Genomic DNA, 20,786 nt, shown 5'->3' with positions numbered 1-20,786 from the left:
TACTTCTGGGGAAGATGCAAAAAATGCTAAAAATAACATTTCTAGATTAACCATCTTTCTTTCTAAACATTTGATTACTCAGGCTTAGAGATGAAGATTTGTTCTACTTCCAAATGTGATAATATAAAAATATTATTATTTTCATTTAAGAGTATAACTCTCTCTATCCATTTATATTTTATTCCTTTAATTCCATCAAGACCTTGCTTTTAATGGCATCTGATGACAGTGTTCCACAAGTTACCTCTCCCTTGTGCAGAAAATTCCTAAGATCTCTTTTCCATTTCCTCTTGTCTTATTTATGTATTACTCATACAAGTCATGAGGGCCAAGAAGTTCCTAATCTCTCTTCTACTACACCCATTGTATTTTACAGATCTGTGTTATTCATCTTACCCTCTGATTATCCCATACTCCCCAAAGCATCCAGTGGTCTTTCCAAACATCAGTTTTGTGTAGATCACTGACAATTCGTGGTGCTTTTCCCTGAGCCATTATATTTTGCTCTTTTCTTTTTGAGATCCTATTTCTGGCAGGGGCTTCCCGCTGATCTCCACGATGACAAAGCTTATGTAAATCTTTCTCCCACGCCTGCCTCCCCTTTTCATTGCTATCCAATATTTAATTCGCTTCCTTACTGTCTCTGCCCTTTGACCAGAGGTTTTCACTGTATTATGCACAGTGATGTCCAGATTTCCATCCTGAGTCACTAGAACAACTTGAGGAGCAAATCAGTGAATGTGTTGTTCAAGTCTTATGTCTGTTGTTTAACATTTCCCAAGCTGTTACCCATTCTCTTGGCTGCCCTGGGCCTCTTTGAAATCCCTCTCAGTCTGTCACGCTTTTGGCCAAGGTAACCACTTGCATCAACACTTGGCTGAGTTGCACTTAGTAGCCTTCTTTTGCCTGCCAGGCTGTGGGCAGGCTGAGGTTACTCAACTGAGTTTAGGAAAGAAAGTGAAGGAGAGCTGGATGCTTGGGCCATCTTTATGTCAAAGGGCCTGAAGAACATAATCTCCTGATTATGTTCTTCCTCCTTAAAGGAAGATCCTTCCTGCCTCCTCTCTGGAATGGGATTGTAGAAACAGTGCTTTTGCAGCCTTTTGTGCTGTTTGAATCTGCTTATCAACAGATAGACCATGGCTTTTGGAAACAAGATTTTTTTTAGCAGAGGGAACACACTAAAGCAGGATCTGTTACTTGTTCAAAAATTGCCTTAAATATCGGAAATACTACAAGCACTTAAACAACTCTTTTCCCCTTCTCGGTTTGGATATATCTACTACAGGCGTAAGAGAGAGTCCATTCCCTCTGGATTAAAGTGAGAGACATGGTTAAAAGGCTAATAAAAAATCAAGGAGTAATAAATACTAAGTGATTTTTAAGTAAATATATGTGGGTTGGTTTTTTTTTTTTTCTTCCAAAGGAATGCTCAGCTGTTAGTGTTACGTTTGACAGCTTGTAAAAAGGTGAGTTTTTGCTGAAGAGCAAGAACAGGTTGAAGAGAGACAAAGGCATGGTCTGAGATAAAGAAACCAAGAGGTATCTGCTCCACAGATTGAAGGTGTTACATTACTCTGTGCAATGTCCAGAAAGGGAGAAGTCTGCACAGCAAAATGGTCATAAAATACATTTTTGCAAAGAAGACAGGAAATGTTTCTGTCAAGAAAACCCCCCTCACCCCAACCAAAAACGACCACAGAAAAACAAACCAAAAACCCCACCAATCCCTCTGGTACAGTTTTCTCATCTGGAGAAATAAAGTGAGACAGCTCTCTCCCCGCTCTCACACTACCTATCTCAAAGGCACTGTGCCCTGGGCCCCTCTGCAGTGAGGCTGTGGGACATGCTTCCAGCCCTACATGTGCTGGGACACTTTTGGCATCTCAGCCAAGACACGGCAATCAAGTAGACCAGAACTGAGCCTGCTATAAGATCATGGCTCATTTAAGTATGTAACTCAGAGGTCACTGCGTTACCTCTAAGAAAAAACACTTGCTGTCTCATTCTTCCCTCAGGGTTTATTGCCAGCGTGATTATATTTTCAGGAGTGACAGGGAGGCCCTGAGCTATAAATCTAAGGGAGATAGAGAGTGAGCTGATTATCAGACACCTCCTTCCCCACTCCAAAGTCAATAACCTCAGCATCTCACAAGGTTACTTTCTGGAGGAAAACAATCTCTCAGCCAGGTTCTGTTTGCATCTGCTGAATTGTATTCAGTCTGTCTTCTCAACAGCTGGGAAATCAATAGCTTGCCAGCCATCCCAGAGCCCCAACAACACAATCTTTTTTGTACTAGTGAGGAGGAGGCTCAGGTGGCACCAGGATTAGGTGAATTGGGTTTGAAAAGTGATTTGGGAGGAAAGTAAATTCTTGCTTGAACGCAGGTCTCTGTTCCCCACTCCCAAAATCCAGTATGTAAATCTCTTCTCCCTGGACGCCTGGGGGCCCTTTTCTTTGAACCCCCACAAATAATTCTATGGCGTTTTAATGACCAGGTAACCAATAAAGAGTATGCAAAACTTTACATTTAGGACAATCCAAAGGAGACATCAGCAGTATCCTGGAATCTCCTTTTCACCCCCGGGGGTAAGTTTATTTACAGAAAGTTAGTTTTGTTTTACCCTAATGGCAAGTGGTAAACTCAGCCGGTAATAACAAGTCATTTGTTTAGCTTCTGAGAAGCTGCTTGCAGATAGGAATCGGTTTTTATAAACCCGTGTACGGAGGGACACATTTGAAGCAGCTCCCAGCGCTGCGGAGCCGGTGAGGAGCGTCAGGGCTCGGCTCGGCTCGGTCACCTCCCGCCTCCGGCACCGCGACGCCGAGGAATGAGTTAACTCCTGGGAGCGAACATAAACCCCGTGCCGAGAGACTTCGTGTTTTATCATAAATTCTCCCGCTTTACAACGCACTTAAAAGGGACTTTTTTTAACTTCACATAAATCCCCGGGAAGAAAAAGGAAAAAAAAAGAAGATGCCCGCTTTCCTTCCCGACAACTGCCCGAGCGTGTTTCCCGAGCACCAGGGCTCGTCCCACCGGCGGCTGATTCACCCCTCAGCGCAGGAACCACCAAGCAGTTCCCTGTTTGCGGTGCGCGCTGCACAGCGGTCAAAGCCCAAGGCCGTGTCGGTAATCCCGCCGGCGGCTGGTGCAAGGGGAAAGAAAATCACCCCCGGCCGTGGGGCCCTTGCCGGGCGCGGGGCGCAGGGACCGCCGGGGCGGCGGCGCTCCCCGATGCCCGCGCCCCACCTGCGAGACGCGCCCGGTGCTGCAGCGGCGCGGAGGGAAGGATCAATTAGCGCCGCGCTAATGAGCGCTCAGCTTTCGCACACCCCTCCTTTCAGCAGTCCGCTCCGCGGCCGCAATCCGGGTGGGACGCGACCGGCCCGGCTCGGCCCGGCCCGGCTCGGCCCGGCCCACCTGCTGCTGGGCGCACCTGAGCGGGCTCGGCGGGCCGAGAGCAGCCGGCGCTGCCGCCCGCGGGGGCTCCGGCGCCGCTGCGTTCGCCGAGCCAGCGCGGAGCAAACGCGGGCGGGTCTCCCCCACTCGGCCCTCGCCAGCACCGAGAAAAGTACGGTATTCCAAGCGTGTGCTCTTTTTCTCATTATTTTTCCTCCCCCCCCCCTTTTTTTTTTCTTTTTTTTTTTTCCTTACGCATACCCAAAGAACTCTGACGACGAGTGCCATTTAAATTTGAGCTCCGCCGTAGTTCTGGCACTATCAAACCACATTAATTTTCACATCCTTCCCAAAAGTTTTGCCACGGTTCCCTCGCTGCAATTTGCGTAAACAGCTTAACTGAGTAACTATCGGGAAACATAAATACACGGAAATAAATAATAGCGCGGCAATCGGAATGAATAACCCAGGGCACATCGGGCAAAGGAGAGCAGAAAGTAGAGATTATCTCCCAGAATGTGTCTTGCGTTTTGGTTTTGATTTTTTTTTTTTTTTACCTCGCTGTTCTTGCGGTGAAAAATGAATTAAAATAAAGGGTTTTTCCCGCCCCCCCGCCCCTTGTTTGATGTGTCTTGATCGCGTAACAGCAACGTCTCGAAGAGGACAAAGCGACGGATTCGGGCTCCGCTAATTAGAAAGCAACGAATGCCGGCATTTAATAAACATTTGAGCGGCCGGTGGCGCAGAAGGAGCCAGCGGAGGGGCGGCGGATTCCGAGTGCCGTGGGACCAGCGCCGAAACGGCTCCGCGGGACGGGAATTAGCGCGGTTCTCCCCGCCGGGCTGCGGAGCAGGAGCGGAGTCGCGATGCGGGCAGGGAACCCTGTCCAACTCTCGCCTCCAGCTCCCTGCCTGCGCACACGCTCCGCACGGCGCCGGGAGAGCCGGCGGGACACCCACGCTGACTTATCCACGGGGGGATCCAGCCCTCCCCTCCCCTGCTCCCAGTTTCTCGGGGCTCTGCGCCGCTGCCCGCGCGGCCGCGCACCCTTCTCTCCCCGCAAGGTTCCCGTCCTCGCCGCGGGTGGCCGGCGACAGCTCCGCGCACCCCCGCGGCTCTCCGCTCCGGGCAGCGGGGCGGCGAGGACCAGGCAGGGGCCGCGCAGCTGTTGACAGACAGAAAGCCTCGATCTCCCAACCCCTCCTCAATCCATCTTCGCGGGATGGCAGTGGACAGCCCCAGCGGGTTAAAGTAAAAGGCTTTGTCGCTGCTGAAAAGAGGGAGAAGGGGGGGAGGAAAGAGAGGTCTGATGCTGAGGAGTACAAGATAGAAGGTAGGGGGGAATCACCTGGAGATCAAGCTGTGAGGGAAGTTAAATACGCATCCGTCCAACCATTCCACTGCCACCCCCCAGTGCTTCAGCCCTGTGCACCCACGGCAGTGCTGCCAAGTTGGGACCCACCTGGGGAAGGTGCAGCGCGGCCGCAGGTGTGCGGTGCAGAGCAGCGAGGAGCGCTGTAGACCAGGGAGCAGAGCTAAGGGCAGCCGCAGTGCGGGTGAGGGTCTTGACCTGCCTGTACACCCCCAGCACCGGTGGCCTCCATGGATGGAGGGTAGGGGCTTCACCTCCGCAGGTCGGGACAGGGTGGATGAAGTTTGCCCCGTCAGCAGAACCCTGGGCGGTGTGAGGAGCTGGCAAGGGAAGAGTTGCCCTGCTTGAATTACACTGGCTTTGCTAGTCCCACAGAAGGGACTGCAGCAAGTGGGGAAACGAGAGCCAGCTGAGCCCTCCTGCCAGCCTCGTCCGGGCTGAACTTGAGGTCAGTGGAGCGCAAAACTCCTCCAGGGAAGGAGGAAACAAATGTTCGTGGATCGGGTATCGACAAACTTGAACAAGTGGGAGGGAGAGGAGGAGAAGGGACAGTCAGAGCTGCCTTCATAAAACTGTAAACAGTGGTGTTGGGACAGAGTTGAAAGGAAATTGCCTGGCAGCTGCTTGGAGTTTCCCTACTACGTGCTTGCCCTAGTGAGAGACGAGAGAGCCCTTTACTGGAAACGTGAAGTCTCCCCCCACGCCCGGGAGCTGCATCCTGTGGCAGAAGCTGTCCATCCCCTCAAAGATTCCCCTCCAGGTTACAGTCAGGCTGCTGGGGGAAAGCTGGAGAGAAGAAATCTCATCTCCTCACTGCTGATTCAGGCCTTTGCACGGGGACACAATGCACTCCAGTGTCCTGGCCCTCGCAGCTCCTCCTAATGCCAGGCGAAAGGTGACTGCCCCTTCCACAGGCCGCCTCTCTGTTCAGGTACTTATTAAATTGGCCCAGTCTGCTGGCAAGAAGAGAACTTCCCATTGATTTTTACAAACTGTGAAACCTTAAGCCTGTATCAGGTGATGAGAGAGAGGGGGAGATCAGGGGGTTTCAGCACTTGCAAATCTCTTCATTTCATCACTTTAAAAAGGAATTTTTATCTCCAACCATATTGAAGATAAATGATCTATTAATAACAATAAAAGAGAGTTCGAAGCAGAGAGACCCAGGTATTCATTTTTTTTTTTTAATGGACTTCTGATTTAGGATTGATTTTTTGAACAATGCTTCAGCAACAGTTTTTCATAAAATACAATATTTGATTTTTCCACAAGATATCAAGAACAGATGCATCTAAGTAAACAGATACATGTAAGTACAGACTCTTGCAGAAGGCAGTGCTCATTTTGTTCATGTGAGCTTCGTGAATGATTTATTTTTGTAGCCTTTAATAATAATAATAATAGAACATATGTGTCCATTTTATTGCCATAATTCCGAAGTTCATACAACTCAGCAAGCAACGGGCATTTTTGTTTCAAGCTGGGCCTTAGACCATATACTTTATTAAAAAGAGAATTCCACAAAGCCCAGACCTGGTAAAACTGTGTACAAAGGGCAAGGGAGCTGCTTTATTACAATAGTTGCACCTAACATACATGAAGGTCCAGAACTGGCTTCATTCTCACTTATCTTACCAGCAGGCCTGTGACATCCCAAGCCAAAGTTGTATAATCATTCCATTATAAACCACACATTTCCCAGTTGCAAATGGTCATGGTAAAAAATGTATTTGTGGCTTAAGTTTAGTGTGGAGAGTCTCAGGACATTTTTTTCCACTCTGTAAGATTTTGAAATTAGGCAATTTGGTCAATTTTTTGGGTTTGGAAAAAGTAGAAGAGGGTATTATGAATTTTTTTCCCAGGTTTTAATACTTAGAAGACGTCTGGCTTTTATGAGTGATCTTCAATCATTTGAGAAAGAACTTGAACCTATGCAGTAAAGGTTAAGGGGAATTTATGATGAAGTTCAGCAGAAATGGGAGAGAGCTCAAAGTCTTTCCTGACAGTTATATGTGGTATATACCCTGTGCATCGTAGGTAAAACATAGCTGAAGTTCCAGAAGTCAGTTTGGGAATATAAGGGCAGTGTGAGTGAAAAGTTATGATGAGATAAATACTTCAGCGTGACACATTTATACTGCACATGATGCTCCCAAGGATCCAGTTCTGTATCATCTTGTATAGACAAGAATTCTTCTCTATTTGTCAGTGAAACCTGGGATGCAGGATATGGTAACAAACAGCCTAGCAAGATAATAAGTTATGGGGGAAATTAATTTTATTAACATGATGTGATTAGCTAAAGCTGGCACTTTGTAGTCCAAGGACCTGCCTACATCTAAGGGTCTTGTGCATCTCTTCTGGAAATGGCTCTCAGAATGGGATCAGAGCAAAGACACACAGGTCCAAAGATTTTACAGCTGGACATAGTGATCCTGGAAATATTTCCCACTTCTGATTTTATTTTTGCCATAGAGACATAGATATTAGTGGCAGGATACAGTGAAACCCTTGATATAAAAAAGAAAAAATACAGATGTAGGAGACGGGGACAAAAGAAGGGTAGGAAGGAGAGAATAGCCAGGGCACTACACAGTGGACTGACTGAATTACAGGTGCAACTAGTGAAACTTTAGGAAAGGTCTGCTCCCAAAGGCCAGCCAGTCAAAGAAAGAGTCCCTAGACTCATGTCTCCTTCTCTATCTGCACTCTATGCACAACTATCTACCTACCTGTGGGGCTCTGTCTGCATTAAACTTACGTTTCTGGGCTGTAGGCTGGCAGCAGGCTGGAATTTCTCCCTTCCCCATGTGCTGGGAAGAGCAACTTCTCTCTCCCTCACCAAATTAGGATGAAAGCTGGAAAGGGGCACTGAGAAGGCAGAAATCACTATCCTTCTGCAACCTGGGATGCATCCAATGCATCCTGCAGTGCTGGAGAGCACTGAACTCGTGTTGGATGAGCTGCTATGTCAGCTCCAGAAACACGCTACATTTTCTCAGCAGAATGGGTATCAGCATGTTCCACCAACACCCACAGTTGTTGCTGCCACTTAGCAAGGCTGCCTTAAGGCTCTGCCACAGAATGACTGCACATTGCATGCTCGTGGAGACGGGACTTCTGGCACAAGCCATGTGTAATGCTGTTTCACTGTGCATTACACGGGCACGGTCACGCTGCTCATGAGTATCACTTAACAGTGCACATCATTCAGCACACCCACAATATGATGCTGTGAGACCTCTCCAGCATGGTCAGAGTATCCAACAGAATGCACACTGAAGACTGCTCTTCAGCTAGGGCCCAGGGCCAGACCCTCTGAGCTCATGCTTGGCATTCACTGCCATTATCCTGTTCAGAAAATAACCTCTTAGCGGTGACATGCCTCCTAGGGTCACTCCTACCTCCGTGGTGGTGCATGGTGGTGGGGAGACATGTATTGAAGTGAATGGACCACAGGTTGAGGAAGAAAAGATGTGTGGACCGGAGGGGGGTCACACCCACCTGTCTGTCAATGTCACCACACTGCAAATATAATGTCTAAAAAAAGTTGCCTGAAAGGTGTAAAGAAGACTGAAGGAAGAGTGTGAACATGGAGGCAGTTGCAATTCTTCATTTATCCCTAGGCTGACGCTCCCAAGAACAATACCAATGGTCACAGTTCTGCCAGGAATGGGAGACAGGCTTAGCTATCAGATAAAAATTGGAAGTGTTAACTGTTGGACTTGATCTTACAGGTCTTTTTCAAACTAAACGATTTTACAATTCTATGAAAACATGGCAGGTCCTGTATGCAATTTCTGTGAAGGCTGTTGAATAAAGCAGTGACTGTATTTATTCTTTGTCAGCTGGCCTGGTGCATGTTGGGGCCTCTCAGTAGTCTCAGTTTTTGTGGTCCAGGGTCCCGGAACAAGCAGATTGTGTTCCTGGTCCAGCATGGGGATGGTGTGCCTGGCCCCGCAGCCATAGTCACCTTGAGCAGCTGAGACACTGCCTCGGGGCACATCATCTGGCCCTATTGAATCTACTTTTCTTTTTCACATGCTATTTGTGTCGTCCTGGCTTGTAAGAGCACGGTGGTGTCACCTTTTAGCAGTGTGAGTGGAGGAGCCCTTCTGCTCCCCTCCCGGTGTCAAGCTTACAGAAACTAACAAACAGCAGGAGGAAAATCGGTGGCTGCATTTCAGTGTTCTGTGAATTACAACCTGTAATTGTACCATCCTGTGGAATGAAATGCACCAGCAGGGGCAAGGGGAGGAAAAGGAAACACTCTTTAGTTTTCCATGTGCTTTAGTGCACAGCAACTGAGTGTGCTACTCAACATCTGCTAGTGATATTAAATTTAACTTCTGAAAGTGTGAGTTTAGGTACTATCAAACGGATGGTTTTGATCCTGGAAACCTCTTAAATGCATAGCTCTGACATACATTAATTGCTTTCATTTAAGTAAGAAGATTATTCCTTTATCATCAGGTAATTGATTTAAAAGTGTTTCACCGTATGTTTACACTTGACACGAATTGGTGCAACCAAGAATGTAATCATTTAATAGATTTAGTAATTTAATAAAATCTGGTGGTCCTTGCATTACACTAATACCTGATGACATGCATTTCTTTCTTGAGGAGGAGCTGCACAACTCTGTGTGCAGGAAGAACATTTCAGGGACTTTAGCCTCCATTTTTTCACCAAAGACTTTGAAAGGGTTTATTGTGTGTGAAAGGTAGACCACTGGGCAGTGCATGCACATGAAGAGCAAATATTCACAATGCACACTTTTTTACTGAATATTTCAGTATATTCTTTGTGGCATGGTCTTTGCAGCATTGTCCATATATAGGTTTTCTGTGTTTTATGGACTTTTTTGTGAAGCTGCCTGTTCATCATCAGCCTGCCCTGATGTTTTTTGCTGTTATTTTCTACCTGGTAGATGCTGGTTAAGATAGTCTCTGAGAAAATAATAAACTTTAAACCAGTTGTGGAGATGAAAATCTGCCAAGTATCCAAAGTGCCTTTTAAAACCCAAATTTTAAAAAAAGCTTTTTACATTTTCATCTTATTGAGGTGACCAGCAGGGTAATGCAATAAAATATACTGCATTTAGCCTTGTTGTTGTAAACCAACTTCTATTGATATGCAAGAATGTGTGAGAAGTCTTTCATTTGACTTTGCATGTATCTTGGGGTCATTTGCAGTATTAAGCAATCTTAGAGGTGGTCTTTAGCAATAGATTTGAAAAGTGACAAAGTAAAAATGCTCTGTAAATATATTACCAGTGGAAAATGCCTTTCTGACCAAAAGAGTTTATGGCATTTTCTAGTTTGAGTTCTCATTTAGGGTTGATGACATACCTCTAAAAGCAGTTCTGTCAGGTTCTCAGTCAATGATAATGGTTAAGGATGCTAGTGCTGGAAATGCCTTTGGCCTATATTCAGTTTGCAAATAATTTTTATGGCTTCAGAGAAGCATTGTAACTGCTCTAAAGGATGCACAAGCATGGATTTCAGCTCCTTATACTTTTGCTTAATATAGTGTTATTTCTTCTCCTGGTATGTATGTAAATGTGACATAATTTTAAATTTATGACAGATTTGCTTATGACTACAAATCTTTTTCTATATGTTCTACATTTATTTCTCCAGTGATACTTTAACTATTCATATATTTGTTAAGTCCCAAAGTAGCATACATCATACTTGTTACTCTGGAGTTACCAAGCTCTTCAGTGCCTCATAGCAGCTGATAAATTGCATTATAATGTTGAAGGAAGCTGTAGAAACACAGCTTTGATTCAGCAAAGTGTAGCTCCCTCCTACTTGGATGTAAAGATGCCTTCCCCTTCTCCATGATTGCCATCTTCCCTTAAAAATTGCTATAAACAACTCTTACTACTTTGTATAATTCCTATTTTTAAATCCGCCATCTTCTGTTCCCTCCTCTCCCTCCCTCCACAAATATCTTACTCAGCCTTTGAGACAATAGCTATAATTTGGCTATAATTAGAATCTGATCAGACCAGGGAGAATGGGAGAATACAAAAAAAACCCCATCAGATTCCAGAAATGTGATACTGTAGCCCATTAGCTTTGCTAATGAAAGCTGACTTGCATGAGTTACATGAACATAATTTTAATCAAAAGGAAAAAAAAAATCGAATAATATCAGCTGTTATGGAGCTTAAAAAGAGAAAAAAAGAAAAAAAAAGGCTGAGGTCTTTAAGTAAAAAAAAATCTTCAAAGGCACATAAAGTATTTTGATTTAATCCTGCTGACATCTGCCTGTTTTGAACCCGAAAACAGCCTAATGTTTATCTAATAGTCTTAGTGCATTTTGTAATTAAACTAATTAAGGAAAACATCTTACAGCTTTTCCCTGGAAAGGACTTCCCCCCTTCTCACTCTCATAACAGAAACTGAAAATAATCTCTTTTGTTTGCAGGGCAGATAAAATGAATTCCTTCTTATAGACATATTCTCCAGCAAAACCCTTTTAATATTGGAGTCTCAAGAAGCAATTGAGTCCTATACAGAGGAGGCAGAAATTGCTCTCCCCTGAAACCTTTTTCTACAGAAGGAAAGTTTTTGATCTCAGGAGCTCTGCTTCCCCCCACTCTTGGCTTCCAAAGTCCATAAAAATGCTTCTAAGCAAAATTAGCTTCCAAGTCCATAAAATTGTAATATATCATTTAAATCATGACTTTTATAGCATCCTTTTTTTAGTACTGGAAAGGGGAAACCCATGAAAGGGTGTGAAGACATTCTAGGCTTTGAAGATGGTTAGAGATATGATGGCATTTTCAACACACCTTCTCATTGCCATGAAATGAAAAGTGCTTAGTTGATTAGCAGGCTGATCCAACAGAGTGAACTACAATTAAAGTCAGTGGCAGTTTTGCCAGAGTAAAAATTGCATGAACAGCCATCCAGGGACTTCTTAACTACTTTCTCAGGACTGGAATGAAATCTCCATTTTTTTTTCCTCCTAGCTCCATCTACCTTTCTTACAGCTACTCCTGCTTGGACTCAAATTCTGCTATTAAATAACTTATATTACCCTTATATATCTAAATGAAACAAAATTCGCAAAAAGCATGGGCTTACTGGTCTAAAGGTTGTATCTATTTTCACATTTGAGTAGTGCTGAGACTTTGAAATTCTGTCTCTGCTTCATGAACAAGAAAGTCCAGAATTACTTTGTGTGAGAAATGTGGTCTACTGAAATAGCACATATTGTGTTAACACCTAGGCAACACTGGTATTAAGTGTTACTGATATGAATTGTGTATCCAGCTCTCGCTCACGTGTCTGTGAACAACCAGGACAGCGTGAATTCTAAAACCACAAATTTTCTGAGACATCTGCAGGTGGCACCTTAGATGGCATTAGGGACCCCTGCAAGAGTCTGCTCACACTGGACTCTGTGGCAAAATGTCTGTTGCCTTCATGGCAACATGCCTTTGTAAATACATATAACCTATTAATGCGGGGCCATGCCTGTTCTGGAGAAGCAGGATTCCCTTGCTCACCTGGGAAGCCCATAGGCTGCAAGTCAGGAATTGTATCATGCCTTTGATCTCTGTAAGATCTGCTCTACCGAGTGGAAAAGACACAGAAGGACCTAGTATTCACCCATTCTGACTTTGAAGGGATGGAGGTAAGACCCCTAATGAATAGCAATGTCTGTTCAATGAATAGTTTGTTCCCCCCAGAAAACAGAGAGGTACATTACATTAAGGGATGCAAAGGACAGTACATTTTGAAAACAAGTGTGAAAAGTGTCAATTGCTATTTCCAAGATTTTTTAATAATATCCCCAGAGCCTAATGCTGTATCCCCACACATAGCCTGTTCCCTTCCAAAAACATATGGCCATGATCATGATTTCACATCAGAGTGTTTGACACGCAGTTGTTTTATACATTGTGCAAGTGAATGGAAACGACACTGCTAACTTTATTACACTTTACAATTTCAATGACCAGATCAGGTGCAAAGGCTGAGAATTGCTCCTCTCAGCTTCAGCTGATCTCCTCAGTGTCAGGAGAAGAAAATCAGGTTCAAAATGCTTTTGTGTAAATATAATACAAACCAACAAAATTACCAACAAACCCTTATCTCTAGCAATATTTTTTGAAGCATATTGCTTCAGCCAGAGATACCAGCTAGAAGAAGGAATTGAATTTCTAGGGGCCAAATGTCTGTGTTCAGCAGAGACATTTTAATTTGTCAAGAGGAGCCTTTTCACTTGGCCAAAGCAGAACAGTACTCAAACCAACATTAAAAAAAAGGGACATTGTGTCTATCACTGCTCTGGCAATTAGCAGTATTTTGTGCATGCATCTCTCATCTTCACTAATGATACTATCTATTGGTAGTGTTAATGCTTTTTAAGTGAAGCCTATGAACAGCAAATGTCAGCTAGACTGGGAACAGCTCAGAGTGAAGGTGTGATTTTACTGATCAAGTTCATTGGATAGTGGCGTATAAAAGTTCGATGTTTCTCCTTGTGTTGCTGGAGTCCTCTCTGCCTTCTTGGCTGTTAATTACATCTCCTGGCTCTATTCTTCTTTTCTTCTCTCCTTGTGTTTCTAATGTTGTCAAACTGATTAGCCACTAAATTACATTGCATTCAGGTAACAAGATCTTTGTTATTGATTTGCTCTGAAGGCTTTCTTTGACAGACAGACTGGCAGAATCCTTCATCCAGGTTAGAGAATAATCTATTTGAAGGATTCTTCCAGATGTCACTACTATAGCAACAGCTTCTATAGTGTTAATGCTGATATTAAATAGGGTTCAGCCCTGCATTACCATCTAGCCATATGGCTCTGTTTTTTTAAACTTGAAAATGAGTTTGCTGCTTCTTCCGTAGGGAGAGCCGCCTGTCTGTACCTTCTCATTATTTCCACTACCAACTCCTTTATCACTTCCAAAATCAGATTGTAAACCTCTCAGGAGACCATTAAGAAGGAACCCAAATTATTTTTTTTCATCTGTAGATCTGATGAGTCTTCCTCAGTGAATTATGGAAATCTGTGAGATTATATAATTATCTTCTTGTTTAACTTGGTATTTCAGTCATTTTCTGTTTGCTGTCAGTTTCTTTCTTTCCTAGGTAGGCTGACTTGTGTCCATTTCATTTCCTCTCATCTCTTATTCACAGGACTCCCAACATAACTTCCTTTGTCTTCTGATTTCCAGAAGCTCCTTAAATTTCCAGGATATCTGATATTCTTGGAGACCTGGGTCTCCTCCCCCTGCTGGTAGAAATCTTCTGGGTAGATTTTTTTCCCCACTGATCATGGCCACCTTTAGTGTTTTTTCCTCCTTTTGCTTGAAGTACGAGGGACAAGATTTAGCCAGCTGGTGCATACTGTGACCCCATTTTTTTATTTCGAGTAGGCTCACTAAATGTACCACAGCATCAACCCTGAAGATCACCAAGGCCTCCTCTCTGAGCAGACCCCACTAGCCAGACCCCAACTCACAAAGTGAGGAAACCCCACCAAACACGATGGGAGCAGCAGAGCTGGTTTGGACACCACTGTGGAGGGCTGTGGGATGAGCAGTGGCCAAGGACCAGGGGAAGGTGGTGTGAGGGAGTGGGGCAAGGCATAATCTGGATGGGAGGACCCTGAGTGACTGTGGGCAGCCTGGTGTGGATGAGGAAATGCAATTTCTCAGCCAGGCCCCTGGGACATGGACAAGAATCCAATGGTGAGAGTCACCTGAGATCATGCTGCAGGATGCATGGAAGGCTTTTTGTTCCTATAAAACATTGCCCAATTAGTGAGATACTTTACCAATAGAGTTAAAAAGAACAGGAAGGATGGTCTTGTAATTATGGGATTCAGTGGCAAATCAGGAAATCTGGGTTTAATAACCAACTGTGACACAGATTTCCTGTGTGACCTTCTCCGGATCACTTCTTACTCATCCTGTGACTCAAGTCCCAGTTTGTAATATGGGGAAACGACACTTCTTTTCTCACACCTTTTATGCATCTTGTCCATTTGGACAGCTCTTCCTGTGGGTAAGGAGTTTCCTCCAGCTACATGTAGCACCTTCCCCCAAAGACGTCACTTGTAGTTTGGTTCCCTCCTCAAAAATGAAAGTACATTGCTGTTACTTCTGTTCATGCAGATTTCCATGGATCCAGCAAGACTAATCATAGAATCACAGAATCACAGAATGGTTTGGGTTGGAAGGGACCTTAGTGGAACCATCTAGTTCCAACCCTCTGCCATGGGCAGGGACATCTTCCACTAGACCAGGTTTCTCAGAGCCCCATCCAACCTGGCATTGAACACTGCCAGAGATGCAGCATCCACAAGTTCTCTGGACTACGTTTTCCAGGACCTCACCATCCTCACAGTAAAAAATTTCTTCCTGATACCTAATCTGCACCTACTTTCTTCCAGTTTAAAGTGCTTCCCCCTTACATGCCCTGGTAAATAATCTCTTTCCACCCTCTAGGCTTCTTTCAGGTACTGCAAGGCTGCAATCAGGGCACCCCAAAGCTTTCTTTTCCCTTTCCCTGAGTAGATATTTTGATGATATGCTTCATGGCCATTTAACTATGAGGAGCCCCTTTTCATCTGAAATAACTGTATTTTTCTCAGAAGAGAAATTCAAGTGCAGTAATAAGAGAGGTGATCCCACTGATATATCACTAAGTAAAATCTGACGTGCAGCTATAATGAAAACATGAGGCAGTTTAATAATGAAAAATGTATTGTCCTGAGCTAATGGCTGAAAAATGTTTAGTGAAGGATTACACTGAAGTAAAAAACCACAAGAAAGACATTCAGATAGATTAAACATTGGGAATTCATTTGTATGTCCAGACAATCTATGGTCTGTAATGTACTTTTATAGTACGACAGGATGCAAAGGAATCATTTTTCAAAAGACTTATTATCCTTCTGGTAGGACTTCTGTAGCCTCCACCAAGGACTATAGACTTTGAAACTCCTGTGTATCCCCAGAGTCCTTTGGTGCCATATCCACTGAGGGCTGCACAGTGACCAAGAGTCCAAGGCTGCCTGAGGGAGAAGAAAAATGCTGGCTATACCCAGGGGATGAACTGAATGCTAGTGAAAGACTGTGAGACCAAAATTAATTGATTAGTGGGTGAATCTCTGCATGAGGTAGTGCAGTGGCACTGGTGAATATTGGCCTGGGCCAAAATGCTGAATATGCACTGAATAGATGCCCTATAGAGACACAAAACATTGTTTGTTTACTGAAAATCTTGGTTCATGCTCTTTAACCTGCCTCGAGGCATTGCGCATTAAGTTACTGTATCTTTGAGACTTTTAAAGAGACTCCAGAGAAGGAGTCCTGCTTAGCTTCAGCCCTTTCTATCTTCTGAAAACAGGCAGGGAAGGGGAACTCTCAGCACGCTCCGTGGTTCTTTCAGGCTCCCATGTGTCTTGGTAGGGCATGTGGGTGCCTCTGTCAAGCAGGCAACAGTCTTGGTTTGTTTCATGTGCTCTGAGGAGTGAGCATTACACTTCACTGCAGGCTTTCATAAAATACTCCGTCTGGAAGCTCTGCTTATTTTTTCTCTGCTCCTGACCAGCCTCGTTTTGCCAGCTATCCACAGTGTAGGGATGTGCAAATTGTTTCATCTGAAACTGAAGGGTATCTGCTCAGTGCTAGCTTTGAGGACAACTCTTCTGTCCTATCTGTCCTATCCTTGATCTTTTATATCTTGCTGTTTCTTTTAATTTCTGTCATATCCTTGAGATTTTGTTTTTCCTTTCCCATCACCAATGATTTCATTTTTGAAAAAACTTTTGCCCAGCAGTATGCAGTGTTGGTTGGACTATGAGGAAGGTGGTGCTTTCACAGTATTGGACATGGTCCAGTGAAGGGTAGGGGCCAAAGGGACCAGCTCTGGAGAGTTGTGATCAGCTTTTATGGGTAAAAGAAGAGACCTGAGATGCAAGGGCCTGCCAATGAGCCTTTTGTCTCAACCCTTCTTTTGCCTGACACGGGGTGTGTCAGATCCCAGGCTGGCATGACTCCAGATCTCAGGAGGCCAGGCTGGGAATAGTCTGATGTTCCTCATTTGCTGATTATGGCTTAGAGCCATTTCTTCCCTGCACTGAACACTTCTTTGCACGTTAGCATTATGAACTATTAACTGGTAAACTATCTCTAACAAAGTTGCTGCCCACCACTTAGGCACATCTGCTGCATCTTAACCCACCTGAGTGTCCCAGTCAAAGCCTTTCCACAGTTGGGGCCAGCTCCTTCACGCTTTTGTTTGACTTTGTGGCCTGGGATTAACTCTTGTCATGCCTTCACATTTTAAAAAAGCAATGTCTTTGCAGGAGTCATGATCTCTAATGCTTTCAAAATGTGCCCACCAAATTTTTATTTGAGGAGCACAGTGAGCAGGGAAGATGCTTCATATTACCAAATTACTGGGAGCTTTGTAAACAATTTTCTGCTCTGTTTTCTACTGTAGTTTCCCATTGTCTCTTTGCTTTTTAAAATTTGTAAGGTTTATTTTAAGAAAACTGCTCCCAGAGCATAAAAATCAACATAAAATCTTTTAAGAGCTAGTTTACATTGACCAGCTGTCACAGAAACAGAGAAATATGTGGGATAGTGGTCGACAACATGTGTACAGAGGAAGGTAGGCATTTTAGAGTTGTTAAATCCTATTGCTAAGCCCAGGGCTTAACAGGCTTCACATTTTTTTGCTCCAGGGTATCATGGTACAGTGAAAGCAAGTCGATGGGCTCCATTAGCATGAATGATAGCTTCCTTCTACACACAAGTCAATTTGCAGGTAACGTTTTTTTTTCACGCTGTCAAGAGATAAAGGAAGCCTTTCTGAAAGTGTCCCAGAGCTGATCTTAGGGCAAGGGAGGGTCTCAGTTCAGTCAAAGCAAATGTTTGCTGACATTGTTCAGCTATTTTGGAAACTGTTAACCATTGTTTTCAGCCTGACAAAATTAATAAGTGGATTCCCCGAATCTGAACATTAATCTCTGTCATCACCAGCTTCACTTCTTTAAACTTCAGGAGTGTTTTTGTTAAATTCTTACTTGCACTTAGTAAAAAGACTTGGGTTCTTCACAAACCTCTATTCACGCAATAAATGATGCATGCATTTCTCGAAACTAGTTTTTTAAAGATATGGGTGCTTTTATAAGTTCTTCTTGCAGACTTGTTCTTGCTTCCTTTGCTATTTGGTTCAGTTGGGTCTTTTGCCAATGAATGAAGTAGGACAAATGGGAGGACTTTCAAAAAATCGGCTGTAAAAGAAAGCAGTGTATGTGTTAGGCTATGGAAATCTAAAGAAGACATTATTAGGGCCAGGCGTAGAATACTTGAAGGATTAGATCCCAAAACAGCATGGGTGTTACATGCAGCATATTCTAGCTATTAGGCAATACTTGATGTCACTGTTTGCACTTTTAAGGAGAAATTTCACCTGCATGCTCTAATGCATCAGAAGAGTTAAAACACACATAAATTACTGCCTAAAAAGGCCACATGTGAAAACTCTCAAGTGGCAACACTGCTGTAAATATTTATGCTGAGTTAGGCACCTGCATACAATGTGCCCACAATTCTTTAACAAGCTGTGGTTAGGTTAGGTGTTATGGAAATAGCAAAAATGGAAATAAGATAAATTGTCATAAGACTGATCCAGAAAGTGAGTGCAAGCTCAGTGGTGAATTTTCAGCACTTCCCAAGACAGAGAAGGTAAAAAAAAGGTGGTTTGGGCAGACCAGACCATCAGTTTGTGGCTGATCTTTGCTTGTTTTCCCTCAAAAACTTTCAGGGTCCTGGTGGTAGCTTTGTGTTGCTCCTTTCATTGCAGCTCTGCATGGAGCAGTTGAGGGTATTGATTTAAGCAAGGAGAGTTAACAGGGCTCTTGATACTATCACTCAGGCTGTCTGCATCCTTCTGTTTCCTGGGGTTTCACCCCCTAGGGCTCAATGTCATTAAAATTGTTGAAAATACTACAAATAACAAGCGTAGCAGCACTTTCCAAAGACTGATGAGATTGCCTGGCAGCTTATACAGATCAGAGTGAAACTCTGGCCCCATGAAGTCAGTGTTAACATCCTGCTAACTTCAAGAAGGTAAGATTTTTATTCTTTGTAGGTATCTGTCTGCTAAAGCATGCCACTGTTGCCCCTTCATGCTCTTTCATTTTCCATTTCGTTACTGAAAGGAAACCCAACCTCAGTTCATAAGGTACCAGGAACTAGAAGTATACAAGGAAATTGGCAGGAACTGACTTTTGGTTTATGGGCAGACGGTCTGCATTTGTAATGAAGCCTTTTACAAGAACCTCCATGGCTTTATAAAAATTCTGTTCTCTCTCCAAGGACATCATGGCTCTGTCTCATTTATGGGCATGGTGCAGCATGCCTTATTCACCCAGTAGTGTTTGCCATAGCCAGACATAACCTTTAATATTAATTTATTTTGGGAAGATAATACAACAAGCTCTGCAGTGACTTACTAAAGAAGGAGAATTCTGATGAACAATGTCTCTGAAGAAAATGTTTGCTTACTTCTCTGACCTGCAAGTTGCTTTAGGGTAGGAGAGTATTATGGTTGGGAAAGTGTACCAGGAAAACATTGCCATATTTTTCCTTGTTTTGTACACCTCCAAAGTTATCTGCTTTTGGCCCCTGTCCCCATGGTTGTGGGTATTTTTTTTGTTGTTGTTTTTTGTTTTTTTTTCTTTCATTATAGTTATGGGAAGCAGCCCATCCCCAACAGAAGCTAGAAGAAAACAAAACAAATAAAAAAAAATAAAACAACATGCACAGAAGGAGGAGAGGTGAAGAGAAGATACTGGGGAGAAAAAATACCTAGGTGATCACAAGTGGCAAAAATTATAAACAGAGATATAGAGGAGAGACCGTGTGTTGACAAGAGCAAAACATAACAGGGGGCACTTGGCAGGGCAGCCCAGCTGCCCTCATTTTTCCCTTGAGGCACTCAAGAAGCTGCCAGATGGTGACCAGGGGTATCCTGTAAGGAGATGTGGCAGGGCCAAGCATTGCGAACAGGTCCTACCATCCCTGACTGCCAAATTGTCCAAGTACACAGCGTTAGCTCAGTGTGTGATGGCCCACTGCTGCTCCTGCCTTTTTCTGGTGAGGAGAGCTCTCAGCACACTGTGTCTGGGTGGAATGGGTCAGTGAGGCAGCAGAGTGAGGGCAAGGACTCATAAAAATATCATCAAGGTGTGCAAAGCAGTCTCCCTGGACAACATGTTTTCTTGCAGAGCAGCATGTGAGAGGGCATCTGGCAAGGCTCATGAACTGGCATAAACTGGCAAGCCAGCAGTAGATGTCTTTGGAAGGCCTGAGGCTGCCAGCAGCATAGACTGCTAAAGTACAGGACTCATAGCTGTAATCTGTTGCTAAAGAGCTGTAGTCCTGCCTCTAAAGCAGTTTTGCATCACTCTGTAGCAGGGAATAGTTTGCCCCTCTGTTTCTAGTGCCTTTCGTAGCATCACTGGTATCCCAGGAGAGCAGATTAGATCAGTCTGTTTCCAAAATTCTCTGTTTCTGATCCACAGAGGATCTAAGGAAAAGCAAAATTAAACAGAGCTGATCCACGGCTATCATGGCTGAAAGATGGACTCAAAGAGTGGGTTAGTCCCTGGGCTACCTTTTCTGATCTATACCATTTGGACTCTGAGACACTGTGTAGTGTACAAGAAATTTATTCTCAGCACCACTTTCCTGGGAAAATAATAAACACACTGTTCAGTAAGAAAGCTCATGTATAACTTTTGAGGCTAAAAGTGGCATTCATAGTATTAGAGGTCTCTACAACATATTTTTGACTGAGTAATTTACTTAGCATTTTTGAAAATAAAGCCATGTCCTTAATGAAAGAGAAATGCTGGTTCACCTGCACCTTCTGTCTGCCTGACAAGGTTTAACTATCAGTTTTATTGGGGCTTCTCTCTAGTTAAGTGTGGGACAAGAATGAAGACAACCTTCCTTAGATGCAAA

General features: G+C 43.9%; 1 long non-coding RNA gene across 1 annotated transcript; it reads left to right on the top strand.

Annotated features, from left to right (window-relative positions):
* The first annotated feature begins 18,364 nt into the window (after positions 1-18,364).
* Positions 18,365-20,369, top strand: LOC135298052 (uncharacterized). Its single transcript, XR_010360019.1, has 3 exons — positions 18,365-18,503; positions 18,735-18,887; positions 19,510-20,369. It is a non-coding gene; the product is annotated as an uncharacterized LOC135298052 (long non-coding RNA).
* Positions 20,370-20,786: the final 417 nt, after the last annotated feature.

Source organism: Passer domesticus, chromosome 3 (genome assembly GCF_036417665.1).
Source record: "Passer domesticus isolate bPasDom1 chromosome 3, bPasDom1.hap1, whole genome shotgun sequence".
Classification (NCBI taxonomy): Eukaryota; Metazoa; Chordata; class Aves; order Passeriformes; family Passeridae; genus Passer; species Passer domesticus.
Note: the sequence above shows the minus strand (reverse complement) of the source record. Positions and strands in the feature narration are given on the sequence as shown.